A 13,283-nucleotide genomic window follows, 5' to 3' on the forward strand; every position below is an offset into this window, starting at 1 on the left:
AAATTCATTTTATCATATTTTGCTGATATTACTTTCGAAACCGGTCTATAAATTAATATTGCTGAGGATTTAATTCCCTTGATTTAAGTAACATTATGCAAAGAGGCACCCTCTTTCAAACCAATGAGTAAATTACTGCATAGATTGATCTATTTAATTTCTCATTCATTAAAGAATGTAGCTTTGTCTTTTTAACAACCTCATTCAGCCTCTAGCCTGATCTTTTATCTTATGGCAAATTTCTGTGCACTTTTACTACCTATCTTACCATTTTATTATTGTAAAGTTCTTCATTCTATTTCCCATCATGTCTGATCACATTAGTATTAATTTCCTTAACAACTGTCTGTTACAAACACTAATAAAAGTTTAAACACCTTTGGTGTCCTCTCATTTGCCTTTGCGTTTGTGTTCTCCATTTTCTACTCACTATATCTTTACTTTCTCATTTGCTGTTCTACAGTCTTCCTTTTCGCTCCTCTTTGAACAGATGTTTTGATTTGTTGAAGACTCTATTCAGTTTAGGTTCCTTCGTTACTTTCCAATCTACCTTTCTTGATTTTCAGCTGATGTACCTCTTCCTGTATGCCATTGCTCAATGGTGGAACTTTCACCTCTGTGTCAGAGAGCTGTGGGGTCAAATGCAGATTGATGCTTCAGTGCGTTACAGGAGTACTCTAAAGCACCATTACAGGTGTCATAATTCAGCTGAGAGGTTAAACAAAAGCCCCACACAAGCCATCACTTTGCTGGTGCCATATTCTCACAGACAGGATGAAGCCTGCTGGGCCTGAGCTCCTCTGGTAGATTAAAGAGCATCTTGGCAACTGCTTTATTCCAAAGCCACACGTGGACACTTTCTTGGGCTAACATAGATGAGATTCAATTAATTTGCATGGGAAGAGGTAGTGTGGAGGTAAGCCAGCAGTAGTACATAGTTCCAAGCTTCTGTGCGAGGTCAGCAAGGAACTGACCTTCCAACATACACTGCAATCCAGAATCGAATGCAGTGTTTGTTGCTTGGGGCCCAGCCAAGGAGTAATATTATGCTCTTGTGAGTTTAATGGGGCAGGATGTCAGCAGTCAAGTGTTCCTTTATTATGACTGCATACTTTCTCTAACTAATATTAAAGCAAAATACTGCAGAGGCTGGAAACCTGAAATAAAAAGAGGAAATACTGGAAAAATTCAGCAAGTCTGGCAGCATCTGTGAAATGAAAATCAAGGCTAATTTTCTGAGTCTAATATAATTCTTCTTATATAATAAACCAAAGAACTGCAGATGCTAGAAATCTGAAACAAAAACAGAAACTGCTAAGAGAAACTCAGCAGGTCTGGCAGCATCTATGGACCAAAAACAGCATTGACATTTTGGGTCCAGTGACCCTTTTTTCAGAATGATTCTTCTTACTTTCTCTTACTGTTCTCGTAGATCTGCTACAAGTTCACAAAAAGCAGCATAAGTCAATGCAAAACATGCAATTATACTACTACAAAGTAACCAATGCAGAAGACAGCAGAGATACTTCTATATGCAACAACAACCACTGCAGCAGCAGCAGCCACCACCATGAGGAGAGTGGACAGGGTTTAAAGGTTCAGGGGCAGCAGACTGCAAATGACTGTCAGCCATTGCAGAAGATAATTAAGGATGTCTCAATCCATCATGTCATACTGATGCCATCTGCTGGATGGGACTTGCAGTCATAAGAACTGGGTGCCAAACCCATCCCAGTAACACTAAAGGTTGCAGCTGCTCTTAATTTCTTCACTAGCAGATCATATCAGAGATCCACTGGAGATCTTTGTGGAATTTCACAGTGCTCAACTTGTGAGTATTCAGGAAGTCACCCTTCATGACAGCTCACCTAATCATCTCATTCCAATGTGACATGGGGAATCAGCAGCTTGGACATTAGGATTCTCAGCCATTGCCAGCTTCCATCTGGTGCAGGGTGTAATCCATTGACTATACATAGGAATCAGAATGCCCAAATACCAAACAGCAATCCTTGTGAGAAGAAAAGGATTCCACTCTCTCAATATCCAAGTCATTTTGACCACAAGAGCCCGATAATGCAGCTCTGCACTAGATATCCAAACAGCTATCATCCTTTGAGCGTCCTGAACCACTCACATGTGTCAAACTGTTTCAAGGGCCCTCAACCCAGGCAAAGATGGTTGCTGGGTGACAAGGGATACTCCCTACATATTTGGCTTATGACACCTCTAAGAAATCCTCAGATTGCCACTGAGGAGCGATACCATACTGTCCACACTTTGATCAGGGACATCATAGAAAAGAAGCACGGGCATCCTGAAGATGAGGTTCCAATGCCTAGACCAGTTAGGTGATGCCATGCAGTATATCCCAGATAGGATGTCCTACATCATAATGGCATGCTGAGTCCTCCAAAATCTCAGTCACCACATGTGTGAACTGATGAGGAGATGCTGGAGTGACAGGAAACCTTGGAGGAGGAAGATTAAGGTGAGGTGGGCCAAGCAGACTGTCAAAGAAAAGAAATCAAGGCAATGATCTACTAGGCCAGAGAGAACCTTACAGCTTCCTGCGTCTAACATGATTCAGCTGGATTTTCTGTTCTTGTTTCATTTGCACAGTTGACTGCAGCACTCTGTTTACTGTATGCACAAGGAATATGGGTTAAATGCTTTTGTAGGGACAGAAGAACGTAAAATAGACTGAAATGAACAAACATTTTTGTTTGTGAGTGATCATTTTCTTTATTGACCATGTACATTGGGTACCATATAGCTACAAATGATAGTAAATATATATTTTTTGGCTTTAGTTGTGAAAAGGCAGATGTTAAGAATTGCATCTGTACACTCTGACTTCCAAAGTTGCTGTGTGGCTGCTTCAGTTTAGCAAAAGAAGTTATTAATGCTTGCACATATACTTGCATAAAAGAATGTTCTGCAGTTGAGAAATGATCAAACCCAAATTTTGTTTTTATTGCCTTTTACAGGGGAATCAGTCAATTCTGCAGCAAGGCACCATAGTAAGATATCTAGTCAAACAGCATCCATGAAGAAACAGCAAGCTAACGTTTCAAGTCTAGATGACTCTTCATTAGAGCTAAAGTGAAATGTGGAGGAGACAGCATCAAAGCTATAGTTTGGAGGGGTGTGGATGGGTGGGGGAGTGAGTGTGGAGGTAGTGGGTGTAGGGTGCTGGTGGAGAAAAGATGTTAGGAGTTTAGATTAAATACTTGGAATGTGAGAATAGCAGAACAATGGTGCGTCTCCTATCAGACTTGAAAGGACAGTGACTGGCATGGGGGAGGGGAGGACCACATAACGAGCTAAAGGAAAAGGAAGGAATGGTTCACAATTTAAGGGTGTTGAACTAAATATTAAGCCCAGAAGGCTGTAAAGTTTAAAGTTTTGGCAAAAATCTGTAGCTTGGGTTGTGCATGAGGTTGTTGACTTGCTCGCTGAGCTGGCTTGTTTTTGTTCAGACGTTTCGTCACCATGCTAGGTGACACCATTGGTGAAGCCTCCGATGAAGCAATGTTATTCTACTCTGCTTGGAATTTATACTGTCCGGTCCATTATGGTGAGTAGTGTCATTTCTGGTTTTGATCTGTATGGGTTTGTATATGGGGTCCAATTCTATGTGTTTGTTGATGGAAGTATGGATGGAGAACCATGCCTCTAGGAATTCCCGTGCGTGTCTATGTTTGGCTTGGGCTACTATGGTTACTTTGTCCCAGTTAAACTGATGGCCTTCATTGTCTAAATGTACCGATATTAAGTAGAGTTCGTCATGCCGTTTTGCTGCTGGCTGATGTTCATGTATTCTGATGGCGAGTATGCTTCCTGTCTGTCCAATGCAATGTTTGTGGCAGTCGTTGCATGAACCCAAGATCACGGTTGAGGCCGTCTTCATAGGTATTGAACTTGGTATCAGTCTCTGCTCAGCATCTACACTGTTGTGTATCTCGAAGTCCGCCTTTGAGGACACTTACCCAAAGAACGGATGCTGAATGTCCTTGACCGCTGAAGTGTTCCGTGACTGGGAGGGAACATTCCTGTGTGGCGATTGTTGCACGGTGTCCATTCATCCATTGTTGTAGCGTCTGCATGGTCTCGCCAATATACCATGCCTCGGGGCATCCTTACCTGCAGCGTATGACATAGACAACACTGGCCGATGACATGACTATCTGCTATGTACGTGGTGGGTGTGTTCCTACATGTGATTGTAGTATCCATGTTGATGAACTTACATGTCTTGCAGAGTTTGTCATGGCAGGGTTGTGTGGTGTTGTGGTCAACGTTGACCTGAAAGCTGGGTAGTTTGCTGTGAACAATGGTCTGTTTAAGGTTTGGCGGTTGTTTGAAGGTGAGAAGTGGAGGCGTAGGGAAGATCTTGGCTGTATGCTCATCGTCATCGATGATATGTTGAAGGCTGCGAAGAACATGGCGTAGTTTCTCCACTCCAGGGAAGTACTGGACGACAAAGGGTAATCTATCGGTCATATCCTGTGTCTGCCTTCTGAAGAGCTTGTTGTGGTTTTTCACTGCTCCACGTCGCAACTGGTGATCAATGAGTTGTGCATCGTATCTCATTCTTACGAGAGTATCCTTCAAAACCTTTAGGTGTCCGTCGTGTTCCTCCTCATCTGAACAGATCCTGTGTATGCACTTGGCTTGTCCGTAGGGGAAGGTTTCTTTTATATGTTTCGGGTGGAAGCTAGAGAAATGCAGTATCATGAGTTTATCCATGGGGTTGTGGTAGAGTGAGGTACTGAAATATCCGTCCTTGATGGAGATGCGTGTGTCCAAAAATGAGACTAATTCTGAAGAGTAGTCCATGGTAAGTCTGATGGTGGGATGACAGACACGGCAGACACAGAGGAATTCATCAGGAGAATGAAGCTCCAGGAATTTTTCCACAAGGTTCAAGATGTCAGCAGCAAGCCCAAAGAACTGGAACAGTCAACAGAGAGATCCATGGTGCAGTGACCAAAGAGAAAGGAGTCGAATTGGACTCCTCCGGAAGGCCGCTGACCTGGGCTCGACATGTACACTCAAGCCATCAGGAGATGCGTTAACACCAGATTCATCAGCCGTGATCACAAAGCAGTGCAGAATGACACCCAAGTACAACGTAACATCATCCATGCTCTCAAGACACAACATTGTCATCAAACCAGCAAAGGAGGAGCCATCGTCATTGAGAAGAGAACGGACTACTGTAAAGAAGTATACAGACAACTGAACAACAAGGAACACTACAGACAACACTACCTGCCAAACCAACCAAAGAACACACCCGTCAACTCAGTAGGCTGGTCAAGACTTTTGATCCAGACCTTCAGAGTATCCTATGCGCTCTCATCCCATATACTTCTCGCATAGGAGACTTCTACTGCCTTCCGAAGATACACAAAGCCAACGCACCTGGACGTCCCATTGTATCGGGCAACGGGACCCTGTGTGAAAACCTCTCTGGCTATGTCGAGGGCATCTTGAAACCCATTGTACACCGAACCCCTAGCTTCTGTCGCGACACAACACATTTCTTACAGAAACTCATACCCACCGACCAGTCAAAACAAAAACCTTCCTCATCACAACAGATGTTTCAGCATTCTACAGCAACAACCCCCGTGACGACGGCATCGCTGAACAGCCTCAGTACTCAGTACCAATAACTGCCAATTTCCAAACGCCATCCTACAACGCATCTGTTTCATCCTCCACCACAATATATTCACCTTCGACAACCTGTTCTTCATCCAGACACACATTACAGCCGTGGGGACCACATTTGCACCCCATTACGCCAACATTTTCATGCACAAGTTCAAGCAAGACTTCTTTGCTGCAAAGGACCTCCGAACAATGCTATACACCAGATATATTGACAACATTTTCTTCCTTCGGACTCATGGCAGAATCACTGAAACAACTACACTGCGACATCAACAAGTTTCATCCCACCATCAGACTTACCATGGAATACTCTTCAGAAGCCGTCTCATTCTTGAACGCACACATCTCCATCAAAGGTGGACACCTCAGTACCTCACTCTAACATAAACCCACGGATAACTTCATGATGCTGCACTTCTTTAGTTTCCACATTAATGTAGCCATCCCCCAAGGACAAGCCTAACATACACAGGATCTGCTCTGATAAGGAGAAACGTGATGGACACCTGACACCCTCATAAGAACAGGATAAATGCTCAACTCATCGATCGCCAGTTGTGACATGCCATAGCGAAAAACCCCAATGACCTCAGAAGATGAGACACGGGATAAGACTGATAGAGTATCATGCGTCGTCCAGTACTTCCCCGGAGTGGAGAAACTACGCCACGTTCTCCACAACCTTCAACATGTCATCGATGACGATGAGCATGTCACCAAGATCTTCTCTACGCCTCCACTTCACTTCTTCTCACCTTCAAACAACCGCCAAACCTTAAACAGACCATTGTTAGCAGCAAACTACCCAGCTTTCAGGACAACATCGACCACAACACCACACAACCCTGCCATGGCAACCTCTGCAAGACATGTCAGATCATTGACATGGATACTACCATCACACCGCAGATACTCATGTGACTCAGACAACATTGGCCATCTCATATGCTGCAGGCAAGGATGCCCCCAAGGAATGGTATATTAGCGAAGACGACCTCAACTGTTATTTTGAGTTCATGTCAAGCTACAGGTGACCTCACCATACCGTATCTGTAAAATCTTCCTTACTGTCATGTTTTGACAGCATCACCTTGATAAATTGTTATGATCTCTCTACCTTAATTAGTTTGTACAGTTTTGAATTCAGCATGCAATTCCAGTCATTTAGTTTGTCTTTAGCACCACCTTATTTGTAATTTTTTGTAGTTATCTCTCTGCCTCACTTAATCGGATGATAGGTCATCTTTTCCTGCTTATTCACCTTACTCACCATCTAACACTCTTGGTTACCTGTAGAGACTTATCATCTGACACTCCACTCATACCAGTTGCATGATCTTTTGATCTCCCTGCCCTTGATCTCTCTTCCTATCAACTCTGAGTCTGTGTGCTCTGCTCTCTCACTGCACCTGATGAAGGTGATTTCAAATAAACCTGTTGGACTGTAACCTGGTGTCATGTGACTTCTGACTTTGTTCACCCCAGTCCAACACCGGCAACTCCATATCTTCATTTCCCCAGTGTAGAGGTGACCACATTGTGGGCAGTGAATGTAGTAGACTAGATTGATTGAAGTGCAGGTAAAGTGCTACTTCATCTGAATGGTGTAAGATGCATTCCAGCAACTTGCTAAGCTTTCTTTGACAGTACCATCTAAATTCACCAGCTTCTCAAGGGCAATTAGGAATGGACCATAATCATTCTGAACAAAGACAAGCCAGCTCGGCGAACAAGTCAACAATCTCATCCACAACCCGAGCTACAGATCTTTGCCAAAACTTTAAAGTGCTACTCCTTTCAGAGACATCCACATTCCATGAAAAATGAGAAAACCTTTGAATCTATGTTCACCATGACATTTCTGCAGCCATAAATTAGTTGAACTACACCCATAGTTTCACCTTTGACTCCCTCTTCCCCATTGAAATAACTAGTCTCGCTGATCCTGACCAGACCCCTAGTCTCACATTTATCTCAGCTCTCATTAGTCTTTAGGATATAGACCTGAATACATCTGGTGAGTAGCCGGTTCAACAATTCACTCCCAATCCTAACTGGACTACAGCACTATCAGGTCCTGGTCTTGTCTGTGACAACTGCGAAAGTCAAGCAGAGTGCGAACCTAATCCTTAGTTTCCATTTGCTTGGGGAAATCACTTACTTAAACATCCCCCAGCATTTCTTCCATCCTCACTTGCCGCAATAAGAGTGAAGAGCTCATGAATTTCTTTGTCAACAAGACTGATATCACCTGATCACTTCCCTCTGCTAATTCCCTCATCTCTCTTCATGCCCTCTCCAAATTCATCTTGTACATAAGACCATACCTTCGATTCACTTAACTGTGTTTCCACTGAACTACAGTACACCAATTTTTCGCCCTTCTATAAAACTGTTATCATTACCCCCCTCCTAAAAAGAACGCTATTGGCCTTGAAAACGATCACCCCATTTCCAATGGCCCTTTCCTCTCCAAAATCTTTGAATTTATGCATCTCTCAAATATATATCTGATTCCTCAGAACTCCATGCTTGATTTCCTCCAATCAGGTTTTCACTCCTGTTACAGCATCAAATGGGATCCATTGTATGGAATGAGCTGCCAGAAGAAATGGTGGAGGTGAGTACAATTACAAAATTTAAAAGGCATCTGGACAGGTACGTGAATAGGAAGAGTTTAGAGGGATATTGACCAAATGCTGACACATGGGACTAGGTCAGATTGGGATGTCTGGCCGGCATGGACAAATTGAGCCAAAGGGTCTGTGTCCATGCTGTATGACTCTATGAGAAAGTAAACTATTCCTCCTCCTTTATTTTTTGACCAATCTGCAATCTTTGAAATGCTTGATCACATCATTCTCCTCCAATGACCCTCCAGCTGGATGAAACTACAAAAATCATGGCTCCATTCTCAACTAGCTAATCAAAGCCAAAATATCACCTACAATGACCTTTCTCTTTTATGGCCAACATTATAAATAGAATCATAGAATCCCTACAGCGTGGAAGCCGGCCAATAGGCCCATCGAGTCCACACTGATTCTCTGAAGAACGTCCCACCCAGACCTACTCCCCTACCCTATCCCTGTAACCTTGCAATTCCCGTGGCTAATCCACCTAGCCTACACATCCCTGGACACTATGGGCAATTTAGCATGGCCAATCCACATAACCTGCACATCTTTTGTGATTTGTGATGGAAATCTTAAAGTCACTTTATTTTTGATTATCATAATTCATCTTCTCTATTTCTTGCTTTCTCTTTCTTTGTCAATAACACACAAGACATTGATACAGGTGAGCTATTTTAAAGTTTACAGAAAAAAGTTTGTGGCAGAAGTTAACACACTTATTTCTCCCCAGCCATGATGAAAAGGAGTCAATTTAACCTTGACTTACATGAGATCTATTCTGTACAATAAATTATCAATGAAGTGTTTAAAGATTTTTGGTAGATGATTTTATGCAAGAGTGAGTAATTTATCATTTATTATAGATGCAATAATCCTAGCTAAGCTTTTGCAAAGTCTTGCAAGATGACCTGGCACTGGTCAATACCCACAGTGATAAATCAGGCATTTTTAATGGTTTGAGCTTTGAACAATGTGCATGCTGCCATTGACTAAAATAATATCAGCCATATTCTCAACAGGAGGAAAATACTTAATTTTTCAAAAAATTTTACATTATTAAAGACTGCCAGGAGATCTCTTCTTACACTGCAGTGTTCCATTTATTATAGTTATTGATTTAACAAAGCTGTTTATACCCAAAATAAAAAGTACTTTTAAGATGCTTGATCCACAAATTTGAAAATGAATGCGAGTTACTGTGTAATGCCTGAAAGGTTTAATTCAGTCAGTCAGTTCTGCAGTCTATAACCAGGTAGCATACATCTTAGGAGCTAACAAAGTCTCATACCAAATGTTAATATAGTTAACTGTCTTAAGTTAATATAACTTTTTGCCTTATTATTATACAATATTTCTTGTCACTCAAGTCTGTGCCTCTTCTGCCAAAGACTGATTAGAGGTTAACCTTCACCACTTAATAATAGGAAGCTCTGAGGACTAGAATTACAAGAAGGGTTGATGGCAGCACTTCTACTCAAAGAAGTTCCTATCAAAACCAGGTGCCAGCTATGGGTACCTCTCACATCAGTTGTCATTTTTTTGCCCAAAACAAGTCATTCTTGTTTTGTGTGGAAGTGTTAAGAAATGGGGACAAAATATGGGTAATTTCAGCAATGCTTCTCTCCAAAGAAGCAAGGAGTCGTCTTTGACGGAGTTGTTGTCATCAGCCAGCACTCAACTACCGAGTATGGTTGTCCATTTCGGAAGTTAAGTTCTGTGGGTCCTTGTGTGACTGATGAGCCCAAGCCTGGAGCCTCATTTCTGACCACACAATTGGCAGGTGTTTCTGGGAAATAGAACTGGTCCTTGGATTTGGAATCGCTGGCATTCCTTTCTCCAGCTGCCTTTCCGTACTTCCTCTTGCCAATGGGTGTTCTCAAAAAAATTGTTTCTTTCTCCATGTTGATTTCTTCTGAGCAACGGTTTCCCAGGCTTTGACATCTATGTGGCATTTCTTTAGAGAAGCTTTCAGGGAGTCTTTGAAATGCTGCCTTTGTCCTCCTCTTGTTCAAGTGACTTCCTTGAGCTGGGCAAAGAAGATTTGCTTTGGCAGTCAGCACTTAGGCAACATGAATAGTTGGCTGGCTCAGATGATCAAGCCTCAATGTGGTACTATTGGCTGCTTCAGACGCTGATTTTAGTATGCCTGTCCACCCAGCTGATGGATACAGGTCACAAAATGGGCCATTTAATTTTAAAACTTTACAACTTGAGTTGCCAAAATGATGACATGAGCTGAATCGCTATCTCAAGAAAAAAGTTCAACCATATCGTTGGCCTTTTAAAATGAAAATGATCAACTTTTGTGCTTCTGCAAAAATCTCTTCTTTCTGAATTTAACAATCACATTCTTGTTTTCAAACCTCTTTGGTCTCACTCCTCAGCCACAACAATCTCTGTAATCTCCTCCAGCTCTCGATCACTCCAAGACCTAGATGACAGGCATGTCATTAATCAATCTATTCACCATTTAACAAAATAACTATTTTCATCCTGTTGAATGTATGGCTGATACTTAGTTTAACCACTGACAGCATGTGCACTGCTCAAAAATCAAGTCATTAGCCATCTATTCATTAACCATCTATTAATTAGCCAATCCTACATGGACATAGATAGAAGATTGGCTAACTAATAGAAGACAGAGTTGAGATAAAGAGGCGTTTTCAGAGTGGCAACCTGTAATTAGTGGGATGCCAAAGGAATCTGTTGCGTAGCCACAATTATTTCCAATATATTATTGACTCAGATGAGGGAAGTGAATGTATTATAGACAAGTTTCTGATTTGACACAAAAATAGGTGGGAAGGCAAGTGGTGAGATTGCACAAAGACCCTGCAGAGAGATATAGATAGGTTAAATGAGTGGGCAAAAACTTGCCAGATGAGATATAATGTGGGAAAATGTGAGATTATGCACTTTGGCATGAAGAATATAAGAGTTGAATATCACTTAAATGGAAAAAATAGCTGCATAAATCTGCAGCATAGAGGGATTTGGAAATCCTTGTTCATAAATCATAAAAAGCTGGCATAAAAGTTCACCAAATAATAGGGAAGGAAAATCGAATACAAGCCTTTATTTTAAAGGGTATTTTTTTTTTAGGTTAACCAGGTTGATCCCTAGTGTGGAGGGATTTCCTTATATGAGTGTGTGTGTAGATTGGGCCTGTACTCACTAAGTTTAGAAGAATGAAAGGAAACCTTATTGAAATATGCAAGATTCTTAAGGCCCTTGACAGGGTAGATGTACAAGGTTGTTTTCCCTTATTGGAGAGTCTAGGACCAGAGTAATAATCTAAGAGTAAGGAGTTGTCCTCTTAGGACAGAGATGAGAAGGATTTAGTCTCTCGGAGGGTGGTAAATCTGTGGAATGCTTGAGAACTGTAGAGGTTGGACCATTAGGTATTTTCAAGGCTGAGATAGACAGATTTGTAATCAGTAAGGGAATCAAGGGTTATGGAGAAAAGGCAGGAAAGTGGCGTTGAGGAGTATCAGACCAACATGATTTCAGAGAATGGCAGATGGGCTGAGTGGCCTATTTCTGCTCCATATTTTGAGCTTCAACCAACAAAATACTAGGTATTGGATTTCCCTTGCTAACTTTCTCCATTTCTCTTTTAGGATGCTCCTCAAGGACTGTCCTAATACTTCCTTAAGCAACTTGACACATTTCACTATGTTAAAGGTTGTGTGTAAATGCATATTGCTGTTGTTGAAAGGGTGTCATGATTACTTTTTACCTTATACCATTTACTGAGAATGTAACCAACACACACCATGGCCAGTGAGAAAGAATAAAACTCTCTTGCAGATCTTGCCTGGGGACTCAGCTTTTTCCTTCTAATATTCTCCAATCTCATTTTAATAACTTAACTACATTAGCGTAATCTGTGCCTTTGAAAGATCTAAATCTCTTCCATCAAAGCCATGCATCTTTATATTTTCAAGTGCTCTAATCACAGAACTTTTCTCAAATGTTTTATGAAAACTTCAATGCATTACATTTGCTAAAGATCATCTCCTAATTTAATACATCTGTCTTTTTGACAGGTTTGTAGCTGAATGCCAATTTCTTCTGAAACCCAATGGTCCTTCTGATAAGCTTACTGTATTCCTCATCCATTAGTCCTGTTCCCTTTTCTAAAACTTTTGACCTTTTGGAGGACAGTTGAACAAATCATATATTGGATAGTTTTAACACCATAAGTTTTGACCCCTGAAATCAATACTTTTCTTTAATTGCTTTAATATAAAGGTGATGTTCCATTAAATTACTACAATAGCATCTCCATTGTGTAAGTTGCAAATTCACAGATTTTCCAAATACAGTAGCTTCATCATTTTCCAAGTCCAATGTTATCTGTACCTCTTCAATAGTTGACCTACGTTAACAATGGTATTTCACTGGATACTATATTCAAGCTACAAAAATGATTGATTTGGGCTATGAGGTAATGACTGCTTGTTTTAGGATTTTAGTGTGTTAAGTTCCACAAATCTAAAACTGGAGGCATTCTCAAATTCCTTAACTTTGTTATAATCCTTATCACTCTGAAGGTCTAGGTAACATTTTAGCCACTCCTGTCCACCAGCACATTCATCACTAGCTGAAAATTCCTGTGACTAATACAATATCCACACTTTGTTCCATAGCTCCATCATCATCTTCTGAACATTCTGATGATTGATGGCTGATTGCTCCATCTGTACCAAAAATGCTGCTGGATGGGAATGCTTTCCAAGGACTTTTATTTTAATGTGTTCAACATTTGTTCTAGGAATACGTATTTATTTGCAAAATTAACTCCTGTCAAAACTAGAAGATGGTCTAAAACAAAAACAAAGTTGCTGGAAAAGCTCAGCAGGTCTGGCAGCATCTGTGAAGGTAAAAACAGAGTTAATGTTTCGGGTCCGGTGACCTTTCTTCGAAACGGTTTTGAGGAAGTGTCACCAGACCCGA

The 13,283-nt window shown here is 41.3% G+C and overlaps 1 long non-coding RNA gene across 5 annotated transcripts in view; it reads left to right on the forward strand.

Annotated features, from left to right (window-relative positions):
• The window catches only part of LOC125486137, a 52,145-nt gene that overhangs the window by 20,393 nt on the left and 18,469 nt on the right, over window positions 1-13,283 (forward strand). For 2 of the 5 annotated variants that reach the window (XR_007264814.1, XR_007264812.1), the window contains exons 1-2: window positions 3,541-3,580; window positions 8,236-8,305. The exons of 1 other annotated variant lie outside the window; for it this stretch is intronic. This is a non-coding gene — a long non-coding RNA (uncharacterized LOC125486137). Of the gene's footprint in view, window positions 1-3,540; window positions 3,581-8,235; window positions 8,306-13,283 lie in introns of those variants that run through there. 2 more of the 5 variants (XR_007264818.1, XR_007264815.1) reach the window with 2 other exon arrangements.

This window comes from Rhincodon typus, chromosome 2 (assembly GCF_021869965.1).
Source record: "Rhincodon typus isolate 14 chromosome 2, sRhiTyp1.1, whole genome shotgun sequence".
NCBI classification, from domain to species: Eukaryota; Metazoa; Chordata; class Chondrichthyes; order Orectolobiformes; family Rhincodontidae; genus Rhincodon; species Rhincodon typus.